At 38.1% G+C, this 6,000-nt stretch overlaps 1 pseudogene; it reads right to left on the bottom strand.

Annotated features, from left to right (window-relative positions):
- Nucleotides 1-4,394: 4,394 nt before the first annotated feature.
- LOC114007545 (chromobox protein homolog 3 pseudogene) lies at nucleotides 4,395-4,885 on the bottom strand (annotated as a pseudogene).
- Between the last annotated feature and the right edge of the window lie 1,115 nt (nucleotides 4,886-6,000).

Here is a 6,000-nt window from a genome sequence, read left to right on the forward strand (position 1 = left end):
GAGAGAGAGGGAGGGTGAGAGAGGGAAAGTGAAAAAGCACTCCCCATGGGACAGGGACACAATGCAATCCCTTTTCCTCCACCTTCCTCCACCTCTTCCTCTCATTGGGAGCCTGTCACACAAGCACAGGTGTTTTTCAGTCCATCACATTGGGGCTTAAACCTCACAGTCTGACATCTGAGATTTAGCTGCCTTAACCACCATGCCATTGGCTGGCCCTAAGATGTTAATTATTTTAATATGTTAAAATAAATAGGGGACCAGCAGTTAGCATAATGGCTATGTTGCTATACTCCCACATAGTCGATCACAGTTTGTGTCACTCACACTGGGCGCATGTGCGTGCGTGCCCAAGATCCCAAGAGGAGAATGGAGGAGAAGGGATTGTGGCGTGGCCATCCCCCCTAGGGGGTGATTTCTCGCTTTCTGTCTCTCTGTCTCTGTCTGTCTGGCGAGCACATGCACCCTATAGGGAAAACCTCTCCAATAAATAAATAAATAAATAAGCTATTAGAAAAATATGGAAAAGGCTTCATGGCATTAGATTCTTGTATAATCAAGAATCAAAAAAAGAAAAAAGAGATAAGTTGGACTACATCAAAATTTACGACTGCATCTAGATATTGTTAACACAGTAAAAAGGCAATTCATGAAATGGTGAAAATAGTTAAAAATCACATATCTAATAAGGAATGAAAATACAGAATTGATAAAGAATGCCTACAAATTAATAGCAACAATTAAGAACTGAACTGAAGAGAGAGTGGGACGTCTGGCTTCTGAGTGGGAACCCTAGTAACCCGAGTGACGAAAGAGAGAATTAAAAATGGGCGAGGTTGAGAAAGGCAAGATTTTTGTTCAGAAGTGTGTCCAGTGCCACACTTTGGAAAAGGGAGGCAAACACAAGGCTGGCCCAAATCTTCATGGTCTGTTTGGATGGAAGACAGATCTGACCTCTGGATTCTCTTACACAGAATCCAACAAGAACAAAGGCATCACCTGGGGAGAGGACACTGGAGTATTTGGACAATACCAAGTACTACATTCATCTTCCCTGGCATTAAAAAGAATTCAGAAAGAGCAGAAGTGAAAGCTTATCTCAAAAAAGCTACTAATGAGTAGTAGGTGGCCACTTCTTTATGACAAAACAGAAAAGTCTCATTTTATTTTATGTGTACCATACTTTAATTGCTCTACACCAGAACTCAGATCCTGAATAGCTAACAGGATATTCTTTTTGGACAGCCCTGATATAAGTAAGACTGACTCGTGGTTAAATGAATATTGTTGTTTTTTAAAAATTTTAATAGTAATGTCAGTCAAGTAAATGCTATCACAATTTCACCTTTCTAAAGATGTAATTGGTAATTCATTAGTAATGCCCATCTTTCTACAAAGATGGTGAATGCCATCTCAAAACCTACTGGAGATTGTTTGTTTTATTTAGTCTTATATGTAACTTGTTATATGAGTATATTAATTCTGGAGAAATCCTTTCACAAAACCAAGCAGATTCACCTGTGTTTTAATTGTGTTCATTAACCCATTAAAGGCAAGGACTGAAATAAGGTAGCGATGTCCACTTTATATATTTGATCATAACTTTGCCAGTCTAATTAGAATTCCCAGTATCCAAAACACTGCCTTTTACATATTAAAAGACATTTTAGTGTGGCTTGTGTATACTATCAAATAAAGACTCTGTAACACTTTACATATTTTATAAATGATTTATAAGGTCAGACACTTTGAAAGTCAGTGTGACAAGATTTAGTAGCAAGTTAAATTTTGCCTTTTAATTCTATTATCTAAGTCAGACTAAGTTATATTTTAAGATTGTCTTTAGGAAATTCTTCAAAACCAAAAAAAAGAAAATACATAGATAGTGAAGAAGTACTATATATGTGTAATTTGCAGTGGCGCTTTTGCCAATTTATTAGAAATAAATTGGAAGAGGAGATGTATCATCAGCATAACTTTGTAAATTATGTCATCATAAGACTTAAGATAAATTAAAAACCAAATGACAGATTAAAAAAAAAAAAAAACTCCACTGAAAAGTACACAAAAAACTGGAATAGACATTTCTCCAAAGATATACAAATGGCCAATAAGCACATGAAAAGATGATCAATATCATTAGACATCAAGGAACTGCAAATCAAAACCATATTGAAATAGAACTTCACACCTATTATGATGGCAATTATTAAAAAAGAAAAAGAATTGGCTAGTATTTGGGAAAATTGTGCATTGCTGGTGAGATTGTAAATGCTGGTGCCACTATGGGAAATAGTATATGTGGGCCAGTAGATGGCATAACGGTTGTGTGGCTGGACTCCCACATGACTGGCTACAGTCTGAGTCTGTCATACGGATGACTTTGCAGTTCAAGTCCTGGACCCGGTGGCTTGAAAATCATGCCGTGTGTGTGTGTGTGTGTGTGTGTGTGTGTGTGTGTGCCCAAGAACCTGGGAGGAGAATCGAGGAGAAGGGATTCTGGTGTGGCCATACCCCCGGGATGTGGTTTCTCACTTTCCTTCTCACTGTCTCTGCCTCTCTCTGCTGAGCACATGTGCCCTAAGGCAAAAACCTCTTTAAAAAATTGTATATGTTTCCTAAAAAAATTAAAAATAAAATTTCAATATGATTCAGAAATTCCATTTGTATGTATATAATATATACAGAACAATCGAAAGCAGGGACTAAAACCAATTTGTATAACCATGTTCTTTAACACCTTTATTCACAATATCTAAAAAGTGGAAGCAACCTAAGTGTCCATTGATACATGAATGGATAAACAGAAAGTGGTATGTACATGCAATGGAATAGTGTTCAGCTTTTAAAAGGCGGGAAATACTGACATGTTATAAAATGGGTAGACTTTGAAGTCATACTTACTGAAATAAGCCATTCACACCCACCCACACACACACATACACACACACACACACTCTCTCTCTCTGATGATCCCCCTTCTGTGAGGTATTTATACTACTCAAACTCATAAAGATGAGAATAGAATAGCTGCCAATGTCTGAGAGGAGGGGGAATTGGAGAGTTACTGTCTAATGAGAAGAGAGTTTCCAGTTTGGGAAGATGAAAAAGTTCTAGGGGTAGATAGCGGTGATGGCTACACAAGGAATGTAGTAAATGCCACTGAACTATACACCGAAAGGTGGTTAATAAGGAACATTTTATGTATGTCTTACCACAATAAGAAATATTTTTTAAAGGAATATGTAAGTATTTATTGACCACTGTTCACCAGTATTTACAGTAAATAGACAATATACAGTTGGATAACATTCTGATTACTACGGAATTACTGATATTTCTTGCTTCTGCTGAGCCAGTAACCCAAATACTGAAAAGATTGAGGCCTATACATAAAGAATGAATTGGGATCAAGAAAAGAAACATGCACAATAGTTTAGATCACAAATTTGTTCACTCATTTATTCCAGCAAGTCCTAAACTGCTAACATCTTTAACCATCTGATTAAGTTTCCATGAGCCAAATCTTAGACATTTCATGAAGAATGAACTTTTAGTCGATAGAGCATAAGGATTTCAACTTTTTGTAAAGGAAAAGTTCACTAGAGGATTAAAATGCCCACTTAACTAACTCTTAGCTAAACACTGAGATTTGTCTTTTTGTCATCTGGGAGGGAAGCTTACTAGTAATGGTACAATTTCTCCTTTCAGGAATTCTGCCAATAAACTATTGAATACACATGACTATAGACAGATAAAAACTGATATGGTTGCTTTTAAGTTAGCCAATTTAGATCATCCAATTATGAAATCATTGCTTAATTTTAAAGGTTATGGCTTCAGGAAAGCTTTCAATTTAATTTGAAACAACTTACTTCTTTTTCTGAGGTTGCTAAGAATGACGGTATCTCAGACACATGAGCTTATACACAGTTTTTGTTTTGGTGAAGGTTTCAGAAACTGAAAGTCATTTACATATTATATGTATACACACACAAAGACGAAAAACAAAAAACCCAGACTGGTACTGAGGCATGTGAGTTAAATACAAGGTCATGATGATGAAAGATTTCCCCAACATATAGAAAACCTGTTCCCAAATGCAGAGGATAAAATACCATGGTATGAAATGTTCTTTTCTGATAAGGAAGCGACTACAGAAAGCTTTGATTTGTTCAAAGTAGCCAGTGCTACTGGGATGCATCCCCCCTCCCCCCCGCCAAATTCCCCAATATTGCTTTGAAAACAAGCATATCAAACTTAATTTTTCCATTAGAATGTAGTTATTGCTCCACACTAGTAAATCAAAATCCAAGACACACACACACACACACACACACACACACACACATATATATACACACACAAACATATATATAAAACAATGCAAATAATTATTGAGCTTCATCTTTTGGACAAGAATGTCAAGTTAATCTCTCTTCATAAAAAGCAATTACAATTTGAGGACACTTCATATTTGCTTCTTTTGCCAGTACCAAGTCCGTCTCATCTGAACCTTTCCACCTCATGAGAAACATCCCCTCCCCACTGCTGTCTGTGGCACCAGTCATTTATGCAGGATGGTTTATCAGCAGCGTTTCTTTTTTTGATTTGCTATCATCAGATTGACTGTCAGATAGAGATTTTCTCTTTGTACCATTATTTTCTTTAGCAGCTTTTTCAGAATTAAGAAATGTTTCAATTAACTCTGGATAATCGAAATTTTCTTCTGGTTCCCAAGTATTGTATCAGTAAATCCCTTCCACTTCAGGAAATATTCCACCTTCCCATTCACTACACGTCAGTCCAGTACTTTTTCCACCACAAATTCTTCAGGCTCTGCCACTTCGACTTTTTGACTCTTCCCATTCTGTTTCTTACCCATTTTTTGCAATGTAGTTTTATTGGAAGCCATTTTTTATTGCAGACTTGAAGAGTTCACAACTCCCAGCTGCTCTGCAGTGTCTCAGGCCCTAGGCCTCAAGCTCTAGCCACATCTAAGGGGGGAGGGGCAATACATATTGAAAGTTTCTCCATCTCCACTAACTAATCTTGCATACCACCTTCAGTGAAAGTGATACTCAGCTTGGAAGCAACTTGAGTTTCAGTCCTTCTCTGCTGACTTTCAGCACCTGGGCAAGCTGCTTCAATTTCTCCGTTCTCTTCCCTTTTATGGTATAGGAAATTGGGATGGTAAAAATGGTATCTACCTCAATGGAATGCTTTTGAGTTTTAAGTGAATACTGTCTGTGAGCACTGTGTCTGGTAAACTCTCAATTAATAGTAGCAGGAAATACTATCTCTTGTCTTTCCTCAACTGAACACTGAATCACATAGTCCCGGAAGTTTCCAGAGAGGTTTGATTGGTTATGGTTCCAGTTCTTAACTGGATGTGTGCTGCGGTGATTGTTCATTTCTGAGCCTCAGTTTCTTCATCTGTAAAATTATTAAAATGGCCTGCTTCTGTTGCCTGCCTCCCAGAGAAGCCAAAGCTTTGAAGGGTAACGACCAATTTGCATTTTTAGCACAGTCAGCTCAGCCTTGCCAAGGTGACTATGACATACATAGTGTGTATGTTTGGAAGAGGCACTAAGTAACCTTTTTTTTTTTTTTTTTTTGGAGAGATTTTCACTGTAGGGCGCGTGCGCTCGCCAGACAGACAGAGAGAGACATAGAGACAGAAAGCGAGAAATCACTCCCCAGGGGGGATGGTCACGCTGCAATCCCTTCTCCTCCATTCTCCTCTCGGGATCTTGGGCACGCACGCACACACGCCCGGCGTGAGTTTTTAAGCCACCAGGTCTGGGACACGAACCGTGGTCGACTACGTGGGAGTCCAGCGACATAGCCATTACGCTAACTGCTGGTTCCCTAACCATTTTGATTCAACTGTTGTAAAGCCATTTTAGGTACTCCTCACTTAACCTAGTCATGGGGAGAAAACTCCCTCTCTAAGACTAGGTCTTAAGCAAATTTATTGATAAGTGAGGATTTTTTTTT

This window comes from Tupaia chinensis, unplaced genomic scaffold (genome assembly GCF_000334495.1).
Source record: "Tupaia chinensis unplaced genomic scaffold, TupChi_1.0 Scaffold000197_1, whole genome shotgun sequence".
Taxonomy (NCBI): Eukaryota; Metazoa; Chordata; class Mammalia; order Scandentia; family Tupaiidae; genus Tupaia; species Tupaia belangeri.